This window comes from Schistocerca gregaria, chromosome 7 (assembly GCF_023897955.1).
Source record: "Schistocerca gregaria isolate iqSchGreg1 chromosome 7, iqSchGreg1.2, whole genome shotgun sequence".
Taxonomy (NCBI): Eukaryota; Metazoa; Arthropoda; class Insecta; order Orthoptera; family Acrididae; genus Schistocerca; species Schistocerca gregaria.
Genome location: NC_064926.1, coordinates 454,575,480 through 454,594,440, shown reverse-complemented (window position 1 = coordinate 454,594,440; position 18,961 = coordinate 454,575,480).

The following is an 18,961-nucleotide window of genomic DNA, read 5'->3' as shown; positions in this document are numbered from 1 at the left end:
GTCATCTCCAGAGCTAGTTGGCATATAAACTTGTACTACTGTAGTAGATGTGGGCTTCGTATCTACCTTGGCCATAATAATGCGTTCACTATGCTGTTTGTAGTAGCTTACCCGCATTCCTATTTTCCTATTCATTATTAAACCTACTCCTGAATTACCTCTATTTGATTTTGTGTTTATAACCCTGTAGTCACCTGACCAAAAGTCTTGTTCCTCCTGCCACCGAACTTCACTAATTCCCACTATATCTAACTTTAACCTATCCATTTCCCTTTTTAAATTTTCTAACCTACCTGCCCAATTAAGGGATCTGACATTCCACGCTCCGACCCGTAGAATGCCAGTTTTCTTTCTCCTGATAACGATATCCTCTTGAGTAGTCCCCACCCGGAGATCCGAATGGGGGACTATTTTACCTCCGAAATGTTTTATCCAAGGGGACGCCATCATAATTTAATCATACAGTAAAGCTCAATGACCTCGGGAAAAATTACGGCCGCAGTTTCCCCTTGCTTTCAGCCGTTCGCAGTACCAGCACAGCAAGGCCGTTTTGGTTATTGTTACAAGGCCAGATCAGTCAATCATCCAGACTGTTGCTCCTGCAACTACTGAAAAGGCTGCTGCCCCTCTTCAGGAACCACACGTTTGTCTGGCCACTCAACTGATACCCCTCCTTTGTGGTTGCACCTATGGTATGGCCATCTGTATCGCTGAGGCACGCAAGCCTCCCCACCAATGGCAAGGTCCATGGTTCATTGGGGGGAAGTCTTAGATAGTACCTGCAATTGGAGCATGGTGACGTGCGATCGTTTTAACCGTATACTTATATAGATGTGCTAATATTTTTGTGCTTCAGGATTGAAAATTGTATTCTTCTACAGGTTGCATTCAACAGCACAGGTAACTCCAAAGCCTTTTTGTGGCGTCTACATCACGAGAGCTCAACACAGCGTTCAGCTGTACGTACAAACGGTATTGGAAGTGTTCTAGAAGTTGACTAAAAGGGCAATTTTGAGATCGGTACCCATGTCTCGAAACACAGCCAACGGCACTGCAGGGCGTCGAAGGTACATAGGCAAACGCCAGCCGGCAGCTTATTCCTTGGCAACAAACGTTAGTTATAACGGACTGTCGGACATCACGCCGAGCTCCTTATTGTCCGAGACGTTAGATGGCATACAACGTGTCTACGCCTATAAAACAACAGCGTAGCCTCTGCTAAACGCAATGATGTTGGACGTGTCGGCATTGTAATTCAGCTTAGATGTCAAAAGGGTGGTCTAGTGGCAGGCGTCTTTATCTATGGCTTCGACTACGTTAGCGTTTTTGAATTCCGAAATGGGTTCCTATCCCCTCCAGAGGGTTCAAATGAAATTTTCTGGGGGATAAAAACAAAAGGGTTTGATTGTGTTTAGTCCACAAAACTAAATTATTTTAAAAGAAACATTATATCACTATTTTATTAAAGTGTAATACTGATTCCATAAGTTACCAATTATTACTTTTTAAACACTAGCATTAAGCCGCGACACAATATAGTGAATATTACGAGACTGAATATCAGAATACCTTCTTCTTCACCTTTTCCACCTTCTCCACACACATCAAAAAAAGTTTTGCATGACCTCGGTTCCGAGAGTACCGGAACCTGTACAGAAAATTGGAATACAGATCAACATAAACTTTATTGCCGCCCTTTTCATTGCTCATGGAAACCACACATTGCATGTTGTACCATCATACAACGAGACCTTAAGAGGAGTTGGTCCAGATCGCTGTACACGCCAGCACCTCTAATACCCATTAGCACGTCCTCTTGAATTGATGCATGCCTGTATTCATCATGGTATATTCCCAACAAGTTCATCAAGGCACTGTTGTCTAGATTGTCGCACTCCTCAACCACGATTAGGTGTAGACCCTCAGAGTGGTTGTCGGTCACGTCGTCCATAAACAGCCCTTTCCAATCTATCCCAGGCATGTTTGATAGGGTTCATGTCTGAAGAACATGCTGGCCACTCTGGTCGAGCGCTGTCGTCACCCTGAAGGAAGTCATGTAAGTAGGCTGTTTAGGTTCTTATATTGGTAACGCCGCCGCCACGTAGCCCTCTGTATGAAAATCACTGGCTGTGCTGTGTGCAGTCTGTGGCTGGTTGGCATTGTTGTAATACTCGCAATTGTAGCGTTGGGCAGTTGGCTGTTAACAGCGCGTAGAGTTGCGCAGTTGGAGGTGAGCCGCCAGCAGTGGTGGATGTGGGGAGAGAAATGGCGGAGTTTTGAAATTTGTAAGACTGGATGTCATGAACTGCTATATATGTTATGACTTTTGATGATATTAAGGTAAATACATTGTTTGTTCTGTAATAAAATATCTCATTTGCTAACTATCCCCATCAGTGCTTTCCGTAGTTTGGATCTTTTATTTAGCTGGCAGTAGTGGCGTTCGCTGTATTTCAGTAGTTCGAGTAACCAAGAATTTTGTGAGGTAAGTGATTTGTAAATCGTATAGGTTAATGTTAGTCAGGGCCATTTTTTTTGGTAGTGATTTTTGAAAGTCACATTGCGTTGCCCTAAGAATATTGTGTGTCGGTTTAAGCACAGTCAAGTACAATTTTTCTAAGGGGACGTTTCATATGTCGACCGTTAGCCGAGGATACCTCACTGGAATCTTCTTATTTTTTTCTTGTAGTTTGTGTAATTTGTGTAGCTTTTGTTTATTGCTAGCGCGTAATTATAGAGAGAATTTCTTTTGTAGTTGTAGTTTTTCATTGTTGTGCAGTAAAACAGTTGTGGCATGCATGTAGATTTGCAGCAAGTATTTCGCAGCTGCGCTTACAATTAACAAGATACTATTTTCAGTGCTACGTTAATGTCTTCTCTTATTTTTGCTCTTCAAATTGTGCTTTTCTGTGTTATCGTGTGAAATATTGTGACAATAATGGCGTGTGAAAAACGTAATACTAGGCGCCAAAGTAAACTGAGAAATGACAGTGAAGACGAAAACAGTGTGTTAGCGCCACCGAATAATGAAGTAACTAATGTTCAAAGTAGTAATTCGGTAATTGAGCATAGGGAAATGGAGCGAGCTGCAAACAATGGTGTAGGCAGTGAAACAAATAGTGAACAGGGAAGCATTATCGATCGATCGATCGGCAACAGAATTGACAGGTCAGAATCTTGCAAATACTGTAGATTCAGGTTTTGCGTCCTCACCGTTTTCTCAAATAAGTCAAGACACATTTTCCGCTTTTCAAACTGCGAATATTGGCGTTTCCAATGCATTGCCGAATAGCACTGAGGAACATGTTTCAGACACCATTGCATTGTTATTACAGTTGATGCAACAAATGGTACAAAAGCTTCAAAAGTTTGACACAATGGAACAAAATCTTCAAAAGTTAGACACAATGGTACAAAATCCGAGACAAACACAGCAAAAGCTTCAAAAGTTAGACACAATGGAACAAAATCAGAGACAAACACAGCAAAAACTTCAAAAGTTAGACACAATGGAACAAAATCAGAGACAAACACAGCAACAGTTAGACACAATGGAACAAAATCAGAGAAAAACACAGCAAAAACTTCAAAAGTTAGACACCACACTTGAACAAACACGTGAAAATTTAACTACTGAGTCACATAATATTGAATCGAAATGTCAAAAAGTCTGTAATGACGTAAAAACACAGATTTGTGAGCATTTTCAACCTATTTTTTCGCTGCATGAAAATGCATTACAGAATCACGAAGCAACCATAAAAGAACTGCAAACTATTGTTCATGAAAATCATGAGACCTTGCAAGCTAAAATTGACTCAGTTGCATCTACCGATTCGGTTACGCAACTTACAAAAACTCAGGAAAACTTAAAGGACACAGTAGATACTCTGAAAATTGGTTCAGAAAGACACATGGAGGAAATCAGTTCATTATCAGAGAAAGTAGTTGAACTTTCGGATCAGCTAAATAATTCATCTACGAAGGTAGATGATAATCTGAATGACACAAGAATGGTAGTGTTTAATGACACAGAAGAGTTCGAACAAATTAGGAAATTCAAACAAAATCAGAATCAAATTAATACGCAACACCAAAGAGAAATCCGGGAAGTACAAGATCAGCTGACACAGGTAATACAAAAATTACATATTTCAGAGGACTCTCGCACACCACTGCGGGAAGAGGGACATAAAAATACGGAAATCATGAAAGAAATTGGCAAGGTGCGCCGAGATGGAACCGCCGATACGACGTAACAATGACCTATATGCTACTCGCCGACACAATGATTTTGACTATAAGCTGTTCATTACTGCACGTAAATTCAAAACATTTAAGAATTCTGGCAACGACATTCATCCACAAGCGTGGCTCCATCAATTCTCTCATTGTTTTCCTCCCAACTGGTCATTAGAGCACAGATTAGAATTTATGTGTGGCTACTTGGAGAATGAACCAGCTGTAAGAATGCTATCGGTTATTCACGATTGCCACAGTGAAGGAGAATTTTACTATGCCTTCCTCTGAGCGTATTGGTCTCAAGCCACACAAGATCGAGTAAAACATAGCATCATAATGATGAAACATTTCGAACAATCTGAATTTTCCAGTCTTGCGAAATATTTTGAAGACATGTTACATAAGAATCAATATCTTTCAAACCCATACAGCCCTTCAGAACTCATCTGCATTTGCTTAATGAAATTACCGGAACATTTAATGAATATTATTTTGGCAGGGCGTTGCAAAGACGACATTGAAGCTTTTCAGGGACTCTTACAAGAATTAGAAATTGACACAGACAGTCGCGGGTTGCGAAAACAGGAAAACAATCACTACAGGTCACATCCGTCGCAATCCCGCGATGAAAGAAACAATAACTGGACACAACAAGGCTATTCTTACAACGTAAAGCGTGACCAAAACAGACACCAACCGTATGACAATCACTGTCAGAGTAATAGTTACAGAGAAAGATCGCATTTCCGTAGTAATGAATATTACACAGACAATCATAGAAACAGACAATATGGAAACCAGAACTGTTATTATCACGGGAGACGCAAGGGTCCACCGCGCAGTGATAATTCAGGGAGTAATTCTCCACCACTTAACCGACAAGAAAGAAACTACAGGAACTGTCGACATGACGACAAACGATATAATCATAACGACTGACCGGAATTTCATCAGAACTGGCGGGATTCAAACAGAGCTGGGCCCTCTCGGCAAGGTGAATTTGTAGAAGTTAGGTCTCCTAATCCCAATAATAGCGCGCGCCAACAAAGAGACAGACAATGACTCGCACAGCAGGCAGCCGCGTGCGCCGGCTGGCTCAGAGAAAAAGAACATAGACGCTAACCTTTAGAAACATTTTAGCATTCCTTACCGATGTACACAACATGATAATTGCTTTGAAGTTAACTCTGAACACTAGGATGTGTAAAGGCTCGCACCACATTTCAGATGTAAAACCGTTTATTGAAACATAGTCTACTTTTTAACTTTGTCTTTGCCATAAAACTTTTCACTTCACTTTACTAGTATGCTTTGTCAGACTTAGAAACTGTTATCATGCAACAATGTTTTGAAATTAACTATCCAGGCTAGAACCTAGGGAACATATTTAGACAGTAATTACCACTGCATTGTGACAGTGAACAGAGGACACAGTGTTATTGTGTGTGTACATTCTTGGTTGTTAATTCCACGATTACGTAACGACTATAAGGCTAACATACTTAGAAAATATACTACTAATGAGATTTTAATACAACATTTTGGTTTACTTGAAAAGACATTCTTTATTTGAAGTACTTTCTGTGGGTTAAAGATGACTTAGCATTTGGTTTCTTTGACAGTTACATGATTATATCACGACGCTACTACTGTGTGACACAATTTACAATGTTGCATTTGCGGTGTTTCTGTTTTATATCTGCACAGTTTTTCTGAATTCTTCTGGAAAGTATAACATGTTTTAGTAGTAACTTTTGTGGTATAGCTACAATGAGACAGCCTTTTCCGTAGCACAACAATACGTAATAACTACGATATCTATATGCATAGCATTTCACTTTTGTTTATCATGAGGTAAGTACATTGACTTCAGCAGAACTTTACTTACAGAGGATGATAACTACGATACTTCCACAGAGATTATCTTACAACAAGACGCAGAGTTTAGCGCTACAGTACAAGTATTTGAGTGAGTAATTTTGTACTTAAAACATTTATTTTTAAAGATATTTGAAGTACAATGATACAAAGGTTTCCCATGATACATTTCATTCCATTGCTGTAATCTGTAACACCTGAGGGTATGATTACATTCATCCTCAGGGGGGTACACGCTTACTTTGTGTACCATGTGCGTAGCAAGCACAAGGAGCCCTAGCTAATGTGGTATTTGCTTATACAACTGTACATATCGGTACTATATTTCTCTAACACATAAATTACACAGCTATCTGATCATTTAACTGAGAGAGACAAACATTTATTTTGCTGCATCAGTGACAGATGTTTACGTAATTACACAGTTGGATAACTTCATACTTACGATATTGTATTTTTTCTGTACTTTGTGAACTGTTCATATTTTTTCGGAACCATTGTGATACTATGAGAGCTTTGAATGATGTATTTGGTATGGGATCATGATTTTTAAAGTAAGTTTGAGGCAGATGACACTTTTGACATGAGCAGAGAATTTTTTTTTTTTTTGTTTTGAAATTATTGGAGGAAGCTACGACGATTTTGAAAGTTGACTGAGGTGTTATGATGTTATTATTTCGATGACTATGTGTATTATGCTGTTGCGGTACGTTTATGATCAATAAGCTGATGCTATATGAGTTACTTGATTATGCTACGTATCTGTTATGATGAAATATTGAAGAAGTGTTGACGAATAAGGTAAGGAATAATGAGTAGTGGTTAGATACTCTAGTTTGTGAAAAAGGTTGTTGGAAACCAAGAATCGTACTTTAAGAGTTATGAAATGTATGTAAATGCATGAATGTATTACAATGCCGACGAAATTTTTTTGGACACTGTTATATCAATAGTATTTTGTTTCTACAGATGTGTAACGCAAATTCTTGACCTGTGAAATTTTTTATATGAGACTGCCACTGTAGCGGAAACTGGTGTCGTAAATATTTCGGTAAGACAGTTAAGTGACCACCTGCACGTAATGCGTCGTGGGCACCCAGCTGCGCGACAGACGCCTTGAAAAAAAGCCATTAGTGTTTGCCTGTCAGAGGCACAGGTGGAGAAAAAAAAGACAGGCCAATATCCTCGCTATTGACATTCCTTTGTAGAAAGCAACGCGAATACGACACCCTCAAACTTGAAAATATGATTACACTGTAGAGTTCTTAATTTATGATATTTACTGAAATGAAATGATGAGAAACATTTCACGTCTATTGTCTTGCTAGTTGAAAGATTGTTTACTGCATTATGGCTAGCGAATGACGTTTCACGCCTTGCTTTGCCTATTTTGTTTAATATCTAGTTTCTAGCTACACTGTAGCATTGGTTAAAATAAAATTTTATAGATGTACTAATATAAATATTTTCTGTCTACAGATCCAGTATATAATAATATATAATATATAATAATATACTTCCAAAAAAATGAGGGAGCACAAAAAGACATTTCCCTTCACAGGAACTGTATATATAATTTTCTTTTCAAGTTCTTGGTAATTTATTTCATAGAATAAGTTTTTTGTGGTGCACCACTTTAATTATATAGACATTAAGATGTGAATATACATTTCCCTTATCTGCGTTGTTGTCTTTAGCGTACTATTTTTTCTGCTTGTGGGTTTGTCATGTTTAGGTATAAGTTATTACATTTATTGCTGCTTGCTTTGCTTACTTGCATTTTTTTGTCATTGCTGTTTGTGTTAATTGTTTGTGCTGCTGCATTGCGTCGTCCCTTAGTTTAGCATCTAAGCTCAGTAGGTTTAAGTTAGCTTAAGAGGGAGTAGACTATATAAGAAACTATCTATGATGAATTGGAAGAAAATCATTGAGAAGCTATAAGAAAATGGTTTGGCCAAAAAAGTAGTGTACAGTGGAGAAAAACTATTTTTGAAAGAGGGTGTGAACAGAATAAAGAAAGCATGCTTGGATAGGATTTTTTTTTTTTTGGCTGGAGCAAATGTTGAAATAAGAGGGACGATCTATGGAATGAAGTTTTGGGTTGGACTGCAGTACCAAATGTTACACTGAAAACAAACCCTTTCCTTTCCTTGTGTTATCCCACTATGTGTTTGTGTACCCTTGTGTATTTATGTTCTTCCTGTCTTTATATGTTTATCTGATAAGACATATGTTGTAGAATTTTTCTAATACTCATCTACATGAACTATGATGAGGAATACTGTTATCCTCAAATATAATTTGCATTACTAATATGTTATTTACTTTGTAAAGATGTTAGACATTATTAATCTTGTTCTGTTTCAATGCTCATGCGTGAAATTAATGTTTTGAAAACTATTCTCATTATTTTATGTATTTACTTATGACATAATTCCTGTAACTTTGATGTATATGTTTATTTCTATTCTATTGGAAAGCCTGTATTACTGCAAATGTTGTCTGTACTATTATGTTCTTTAATGATATATTTTGCACCTTTGTAATTGTATTCTTATGTTGTAAATTTATGACTGTATGGACACCAGTTCTTCAAATTAAGTTTCATTAGACTGCACACATATCTGTTGGTCACAGTATGTGGACAATATGTGAGAAGTAGAGACTAATAGTGTTTGCACGTGTGTTAATAATTCGGCAAGGGACTGGATAACAGCATTGCTGGTTCTAAGGACATTTAAAAAAAAATTGTGAGTGCACAAGTGGTGGTTCATGGAATTGATATATTCTCCGCAAGACTCTTCGATGGTGATTGTGCACCTGCACAGTCGCAACAGGTGGCTGCTGGACATCTCTACAAGGACTGAAGTGGGTCTGCACTTTCGATGGCCCACCAATACCATTATTTCTACAATGACTGCACCTCTGGTGGCCCACCAATACCGTAATCTCTATCAGGACTACAGTTGGTCTGCACTGTGATGACCTACCTACCAGAATTCTTCAAAACTTCGACTGACTCTGGTGTGGGTTTGCTCTGTTGTGGCCCATTACCTGTCTGCATGTCAAGAGTCAGCACTGTCTTTCCGTTGGAATGACAACACTACTTCTTCAAGATGGCATTAAAATCCACTACTTCCATGTGAATTCTCTTTTACTACTCAAACTTTGAGGAAAAAAAACACTGTAATTTTACTGTGGTGAATGATCAAGATTGTCTTTATGGGACTATGAGAAAATTTTAGCTTTTGACCAACATTGTATCAATAAGTGTGTCCATTTGATATCTTTGTTATTGTAATTATGAAAAATTTTATCAAATCATTATTGGCCACTGCCCAAAACAATTTGTAAAATTTTTTGTGGGGAGCATGGGGGCTATGTAAGTAGGCTGTTTATGTTCTTATATTGGTAACGCCGCCGCCACGTAGCCCTCTGTATGAAAATCACTGGCTGTGCTGTGTGCAGTCTGTGGCTGGTTGGCATTGTTGTAATACTCGCAATTGTAGCGTTGGGCAGTTGGCTGTTAACAGCGCGTAGCGTTGCGCAGTTGGAGGTGAGCCGCCAGCAGTGGTGGATGTGGGGAGAGAAATGGAAGAGTTTTGAAATTTGTAAGACTAGATGTCATGAACTGCTACGTATGTTATGACTTTTGATGATATTAAAGTAAATACAGTGTTCGTTCTCTATTAAAATCTTTCATTTGCTAACTATCCCCATCAGTAGTTAGTGCTTTCCGTAGTTTGAATCTTTTATTTAGCTGGCAGTAGTGGCGCTCGCTGTATTGCAGTAGTTCGAGTAACCAAGATTTTTGTGAGGTAAGCGATTTGTGAAACGTATAGGTTAATGTTAGTCAGGGCCATTTTTTTAGGGATTTTTGAAAGTCATTTTGCGTTGCCCTATAAATATTGTGTGTCAGTTTAAGCACAACCATGTACAATTTTTCTAAGGGGACGTTTCAACGTCGTCCATAAACAGCCCTTCCAATCTATCCCAGGCGTGTGCGATAGGCTTCATGTCTGGAGAACATGCTGGCCACTCTGGTCGAGCGCTGTCGTCACCCTGAAGGAAGTCATTCACAAGATGTGAATGATGGGGGCGCGTATTGTCGTCCATGAAGACGAATGCCTCGCCAATATGCTGCCGATATGGTTGCACTATCGGTGGGAGCTGACATTCACGTATTGTACAGCCGTTACGGCACCTTCCATGACCACCAGCGTCGTACGTCGGCTTAACGTAATGCCATCCCAAAACATCAGGTAACCTAATTCTTCCGCACTCGCTGAACACTGTGTCTAAGGCGTTCAGCGTGACTGGGTTGCCTCCAAACAAGAGTCCAACGACTGTCTCATTGGAGGCATATGCGACACTCATCGGTGAAGAGAACTTGATGGCAATCCTGAATGGTCCATTCGGCGTGTTGTTGGGCCAATGTGTACCGCACTGCATGGCGTCATGGCGTCATGGATCGTTCCATGGAAGTCGGGAGTGAATTTGCGCATCATGCAGCCTATTGCGCACAGTTGGAGTCGTAACACGACATCTTGCAGCGGAACGAAAAACACTATTCAATACTGTGGCGTTGCTTTCAGGGTTCCTCCGAGACATAAATCGTAGGCAGCGTTCCACCATTGCAGTAGTAGCCCTTGGTCGCCTGAGCGAGACATGTCAGAGGCAGTTTCAGTCTCTCTGTATCTCCTCCAGGTCCAAACAACATCGCTTTGGTTCACTCCGAGAGGCCTGGATACTTCCCTTGTTGAGAGTCCTTCCTGTCACACTGTAACAATGTGGACGCGATCGAACAGCGATACTGACCTTCTAGGCATGGTTGAATGACAAACAACGCGAGCCGTGTACCTCCTTCCTGGTGGAATGACGGGAACTGATCAGCTGCCGGACCCCCTCTGACTAACAGGCGCTCCTTATGCATGGTTGTTTACATCTTTTGGCGGATTTAGTGACACCTTTGAACAATCAAATGGACCGTGTCTGTGATACAATATCCACAGTCTACGTCTATCTCTAGGAGGTCTGGGAACCAGTACGATGCAAAACTTTTTTGATGTGTGTACTTCATACGACATACACGCTTTAATACCTCATTAAAATGCCGTCTGCAATTTTTTGGTAGTCTGACACTCCACTCCTTTTCACGTTCGTCAGACATGAGCAAAACCCCCTGTGAATGTTTTAGCGTGACTAGACTATATGTCAGGGGTTAGGAGTGGACTGTTATTCTATGAGAGAGCACATCGGTGTTTAGTTCTTAAAGTGGTTTAATTTCTCTATTATTGTCAAGACACAGAAGATTTTACATTGATTGTGACATTAAGATTTCAGGACAGTTGTCAATGTAAGACACTACATCCTGTTTATCAGAAATAACACTGAAAACAACAATCTCAAATTTAAATAGAAGGTTCTCTACAAGATTTTTCTTCTTTGTAGAAAGTGAAGATCCCGGTTCTAATTCTGTAATATTCTGGATGTCAGTTAAGTGTAAGGAGGATGGCTAGTTTTCGTGACAAGGTGAGGTAAAAATTACTGAAGGTTACTCGAGTTCACAGTGGATGCAAGTTGGTTCAAAAATGGTTCAAATGGCTCTAAGTACCATGGGACTTAACATCAAAGGTTATCAGTCCCCTAGACTTAGAATTACTTAAATCTAACTACCCTAAGGACATCACACACATCCATGCCCGAAGCAGGATTCGAACCTGTGACTGTAGCAGCCACGTGGTTTCAGACTGAAGCGCCTAGAACCGCTCGGCCAAATAGGTCGGCCGGCAAGTTGGTGATCTAACAATTTTATGCCTCAGTCAGCGGCATTTACCTTTAGCTTCGATGTGCTGTCAGCTGCATGGCTGCACTTGCCCTCTGAAAATCCTATAAAAAGCTAATCAAAATCTTTACTGATTTTATCAGCTGAAACTGTCCTATGAGTCTCGTTAGGCGAGAAAATATGCATTCATACCTAGCCTGGAAAATATGGCGATATACACGTGCACAGATGGAGCAGCGTGTATACTTCAATGCCCTCTCAGATCTCTCAAGAAGAATTAACTATGTGGCTGTTTCGTTTCTCCGTTATCGGAACTCAACGACTCTTCAGCTAATTTCTAGCTGAATGTCAGCCAAATTGAACGCAGTGTTCATACAAAAATTCCTCTTTTGGCGTCGTACAGAGCGTGGTGCACCTTGTTCTACACTTGGTGCTGGTACAGAGGAGAGTCCACGAAGTTTTCGGTTTTGTGGCTTTCATAGCAAACTGTCCTTCACCTGTGCACTTTCGTGCTTCACGTCACGGCTTTTTCAGACCAATGGGAGCGTTACTTTCATCTTGTAGAAACTACCCCTGCCTATCGCAAAGGGCCTACCTTTAAACTGCAGCGCAACATCGCCCCTCTTCCTTCTTCCGAGTTTATTTCAGCCAATTGGACATTTTGTTCCCACTAGTGAAGCCTAAAAGCTACACCCTTACATCAGGAGAGTACCACAGACCTTTTACGTGATAACCTGCATCGCTGGTCTGTTTATATCCATCTGGAAATTTCCCAACGCAGTTTTTTAAAGACTTTCTCCATCGTAAGCAGCGTTGGGCCGCTAACTGCTCCCCTCGATGTATCACCAGCCCTTTCGTTGTCTCTCTCGCTGCGGATCACCAACCTCTTTTAAAAGACTTTCGTTGTATGCAGGTCGTGATGGGGCAATTCTTGTCTGACCCCAAATTAAAACATTTCTTCAAGCAGCTTTTTCTAACCTTTTGCTCATTGACATGCAGGATTTGGGTTCCGTGTGTTAATACTGTCGAATTGAGTGTCATCCCTTTGCATTACATACGGTACATTTTGATAGGCAGTACACATCAGTAATTTTGTAATAGTTATTGCACTGTTGTAGGGTCTATACAGTGTCATTATTATTATTGTTATTATTGGTGGCAGTCTGAAGTCGTCCATACCTTTCAGTTGAGAGATAAAGAGTTGAACAATCAAGTGATTAAAGAACATTAAATATAAGTAATAAGTTTTAATTTGGTCGATTTCAAATGGTGTGCAGAAGTGTGGGTGTCGGAAGTGTCGCTATGGAGAGGAAAGGTTAGAGGAAGCGTGTTTTGTACCAACTGTCTGCTCTCAGTGTCGAAAGTTAGATTTATTTTGCATGGAGGAGTAGTAGGTATCACTTGCAAAACCGTAAGAACTGCTTCATCACTCTATAAAGAAAGGGTGGAGGTAGGTGGTGGAGGGGGTGGGTGGGGGAGGGGGTGGGGTGGGGGAGGGAGCAGCCAATATCTGATTTCACTCAGAGGTAATGGTCTCAGGAAGGTTGGAAATCACTGCTCTACAACCATTCGAAGCTGGTACATTCTTTGTTAGACTTTACGTCTATTAACACTAATTTCACGTTTTTCCTGCTTCATCTCTGTGTTATATCCTCTTAGTCCTAAGGGTTTTTGGACCGGATGAATCAAAATTGATATTAAGACGGTGGTTTTAATGCTTCTGGTGTTCCATATTGTCTCCCCCACTTGAGTACAATGCAGAAAACTCTCGTATAACAATCTTAAACTGTCAAAAAATACCTTCCGTAGTATGTTGTTCGACTTGGGCATCACATTGGTGTCAATCTCGATTATGTCACCGAACCGTTGACCCTTCAAGTAAATTTTTCTGAACTTTCTCGTTTTCTAGTAGGTACTTATTGAGAACACCACGTATCGTCACCCCTATATTCGTTAAATATCAGTGGGAGCCGACGAATAAAAATACAGTCACAACTATAAATTATTATTTAATTTTTGAGTCTTTGGTGTGCTGTACTGCGCCGATGACCGTCCCGTTTAGCACCAAACTTAGTGTATCGTTCCCAGTTTAATATTGGATATCTATCGTCAATGAAGTGTTTGTACAGTATATGGTCTGTAAATTTCTGTTGTCGATTATACTCAATTCTTTCTTTCTTTCTCTAATGCCTGTTTCCCGCATTGTGCGCAAGGTCGGCAGGGTTAAGGACGGAATTGGCATGGTTAATTTAAGGGGTGGCCGGATGCCCTTCCTGCCGCCACACCATGCCCCCTGGAACGGAATTAGTGTACCCCAGCTGTCTGTGTCTAGTGTAAGTCGTGAAATAGCGTGCATGTGTTTCAAATGTCTGTGAGTCGTTTAACTGAGGCGGGACGTCAGGACCAGCCCGGTATTCACTTAGGAGGATGTGGAAAACCGCCTAAAAACCACATCCAGGCTGGCCGACACACCTGCCGTCGTCGTTAATCCGCCGGGCGGAGTCGATCCGGGACAGGTGCGCCTACCCAAGTCCAGGAAGCAGCGCGTTAGCGCTCTCGGCTATCCTGGTGGGTGTCGATTATACTCATTGTAAGTGAATTATTATTTTACATAAAATTGCCGTATCTTTCTTGTATGACGAATACATTGTTCATAACACTTCTTACACTCGCTAACATCTGACTTTGAAACACCATCCTAGTAGCTTCTTACGCCGTGTTACGTCTTGAAGACATCAGTGACACCTTGTGACAAGAAATCAAAGGCACAACGAATAACTTTGGGAGTGATGGTTATCCGTGGGTAACCAAACGCCAAACATCACCATAATAATCAATTAACCTCCACCATCACACAAAAGGCCAACAGTAGTTGCAGTAAATCAAGTATTGATGAATTAAGACAAACTAAATTACTCTCAAATTGACCTTCGTTAGGCTCAGATCTGAACACTCAAACTTTCTATGCACATCCACGTATATAGCACCCCTCACGGAAATCTCTTAATACCATCCTATACGTATATTCTGAAATTTTAACTCTTTACTGTTAGTAAGTCATATGTCTCACATGACTCACCTAAAGACCAATGCTGACTTAACAGGACGACGGCGCATTATACCAAGTCCTGCAGCCAACTCCCGACTGCCCACTACTATTTCTGAGCGATTGAGTCTCGAGCTAAGCTTTTACTGGCCATATATCCTGTGTTAATTTTAATTGGATTCCAGTCTAATGTACATCAGTCTCCTCCATCTTTAACAATCAAGTTATTATTATTTTGGCCGCCCGCTGGTAGTGGCTTGGACAGCTGCGTGCTTGTTTATTTCACAGACTACCTTCTCGCCACTGTACGACTAGACTACACAACACACATCTACAGTCACCAAATTTATTAGCTTTATTTCACCTACACCACCAATGCTGTTGAAGAGACCAAATCGTATGTAAAAGTGGTATTCAAACTTTTAGACCCGTACACAATCATTAAACCAAAATGTTTTCTTGCTGCGAAGAGACCTTTTCACTAAATTTCTCTTATGAATGCGAAAATAGTTTGTTCCCGCCTAATTACATAAGCAGAAATGATCATCATAAGAAAATAAGTCAGAACTAGGACAGAAAGATTGTCGTGTTCGTTTTTTCGGCCGACTGTTGAAGAATGGAACGATAACGCAATAGTGTGAAAGTGGCTCGATAAAAACTCCGCCAGGCACTTAAGTGTGATTTGCAGACTAGCCACGTAGATGTATATGTAGATTTACTGTCCCTTTCACGTTTTATTTTAAAATCAATTACGGATTTCCACCGTCTACTATCATCATTGGCGCTCGCGGTGGTCGAGCAGTTCTAGGCGCTTCAGTCCGGAACCGCGCTGCTGCTACGGTCGCAGGTTCGAATCCTGCCTCGGGCATGGATGTGTGTGATGCCCTTAGGTTAATTCGGTTTAAGTAGGTCTAAGTCTAGGGGACTGATGACTTCAGATGTTGTCCCATACTGCTTAGAGCCATTTGAAACATTTTCTTATCATCATTAAGAGAATTTCTATCGTTTCAGCACGTAGATGCGTACTCTACTTAACGGACGTTAGATAGAGTCCAAGAATTGCTTAATATTGTAGCAGCTGTGTGTCATTATAGCCACACAATCACCTTCGTGTCCATAGAGTATTCCTCAACACGTTCCGCCGCAATTCCGAAGCGGTTTGGTGACGTGCGATCTTGATGGTACCACGGGTCACCCGAGAATGTAGTGGCCCACCAAACAAATGGCAAAGTACATGATTTCGTTAATGGCATGTATATCAGAGCTAACACTTCAGTCCATGAATACGTTACCCACACAACAACATTTTTATCCTCAACCTGATCCTATCATGTGCCTCATGTGGTTTTCGACGTGTTCATACACTGCCATTGGAGTATAACATTCTCTCGTCGACCCATGCGAACTTTTTCCATGGTTAGAGCGTCAGTTAGTGGTTTTGTGGTTCCCCCGCAAATCTCTGTGAGCCGTAACGAAACCTGAGCAGAGTTATACATGCCTTTGCTGGCCCATACAACTACAACAGTAGATGCGCTCCACAAACAACTTACAGTCTGTGGCGAATGGTATACCTGGCATTAATATATTTTCTTCCCTTTCCATCTTCCACTCGCTAACGACATGTGGGACTGTCCATAAACCATTCATTAGCTCTAAATTCTCTGATCTTCTCATTGTGTTAATTTTGCAAGACGTATGTGGAAAGTGCACTGTGTTACTCGACTCTCCCTGGAACGCACTCTCTTTGAATTTCATTAGCAAACGTATTCGTGATGCACAACGCCTCTCAAGTTGAAGTTTGTTGAGTATCTCCGTATCGCGTGCCGACTAAACGATCACGTGACGGTACGCGCCGGTCTTCATTGTATCTTCTCTTAACCGTCTATTTTTCCGACCTAGTAAAGGATCCGGACTGATAGCAATACTCAATCATCAGTCAGACATGTATTCATAAGCCAGTTCTTTCGTGGATGAAATTCATTACCTTAAGATTCTTCTAACGAATCTCAGCTAGCATCTGTTTCTCCTACAGTTAGTTTTATGTGGTCTTTCCACTTTAGGTCGCTCTGAATGGTTAACCCTAGATATGTTACAGTGGTTACTGCTACCAGCGATCTGTAGCCAATAGTGTATTCGAATACAGGTGGACTTCTTTGGCTACTTACTCGTATTTGTAATACAATACATTTATTTACGCACAGGATCATCTGCTGGTCCCTGCACAAATCATCGATCCTCCACGAGTCTTCTTGTAGTTTGCTACAGTATTATGAGAACATTTTTTTTTCCAACCTCCGATCGGTCGCAGAATGTAAACCACAGTAAAAATAAAAAAAAAATTATCTGCAACATCCAGCTACACCTTCCAGCTACTTCACTATATAATCGCCGCTCCGACTTAGGTATCGTAGCATTCTCTCCAATAAGGTCATCATAGAAGGTAGCCACTGTGATTTCCATCTATTCCCCACTCTGGTCTGGAGCTCGTGGTCTGTGCCGGAACCTTATCCTCATTGCCGGTGGTTCATGTAAGCGAAGAGATTAGGAAGGCAAGGCCAGGCTGTATGGTGGGTGACCAAACACTTCCTACTCAAAACGCTGCAGTAGCATCTTCGTTGCCCTTGCAGTATTCGGACCATAATACCGGGTGGACAAAAATTCAGTATAAATTTGAAAACGGAATAAATCACGGAATAATGTAGATAGAGAGGTACAAATTGACACATATGCTTGGAATGACATGGGATTTTATTAGAACCAAAAAATACAAAAGTTCAAAAATTTCCGACAGATGGCGCTTTATCTGATCAGAGTAGCAATAATTAGCTTAACAAAGTAAGACAAAGCAAAGATGATGTTCTTTACAGGAAATGCTCAACATGTCCACCATTATTCCTCAATAACAGCTGTAGTCGAGGAATAATGTTGTGAACAGCACTATAAAGCATGTCCGGAGTCATGGTGAGGCATTGGCGTCGGATGTTGTCTTTCAGCATCCCTAGAGATATCGGTTGATCACGATACACTTGTGACATCAGGTAACCCCAAAGCTAATAATCACACGGACTGAGGTCTGGGGACGTGGGAGGCGAAGCATGATGAATGTGGCTGCTGAGCACACGATCATCACCAAAGGACCCGCGCAAGAGTTTTTTCACGCGTCTAGCAATATGGGTGGAGCGCCATCCTGCATAAACATCGTACGTTCCAGCAGATGTTTATCAGCCAGGCTGGGGATGATGCGATTCTGTAACAAACTGGCGTACCTCACCCGGCACGGTAGCAGTTACAAAACCAGAATCACGCATTTCCTCGAGGAAACAAGGCTCGATAACGGTAGATGTGGTAAATCCAACCCATACCGTGACTTTCTCGTCTTGCAATGGAGTTTCCACGACAGTTCTAGGATTTTTGGTCGCCCAAATTCTGCAGTTGTGGTCGTTGACAGACCCTAGGAGCGTGAAATGAGCTTCGTCGATCCACAACAGGTTACTCAACCAATCGTCATCTTCCGCCATCTTTAGAAACGCCCACACCGCAAATTCCCCCCGCTTCACCAAATCACCAGGTAACAGTTCATGATGCCGATGGATTTTGCACGGATAGCGTCGGAGGGTACGCCTAAGTGCCAACCAAACAGTAGGGCGACATGCTACTGCACAAGCGCTGATTCCCCGTGCATAGACGAACCCGATACAGTCTCCATTTCTTCCTGAACTGTCTCAGCAGCATTACGCCTTGTGCTCGGTCGGCCACTACAACGTCTATCGTCTAAGCAACCCGTGGCTTCGAACATCGAAATCATTCTCGCCACAGCTGTATTTGTCAACGGACCTTTACCCGCTCGAATCCCCTTCCTATGGCGATAGGATCCTAAGCCTGAACTAGCACATTTCCCATTCCGATAATACAGCTTCACTAAAAGCGCCTTTTCAGGTAACGTCAACATGCTGCGATTGCTGGCGCATCTGATTCTCTCTCTCATTACAGCTCCTTTTATACACGATTGT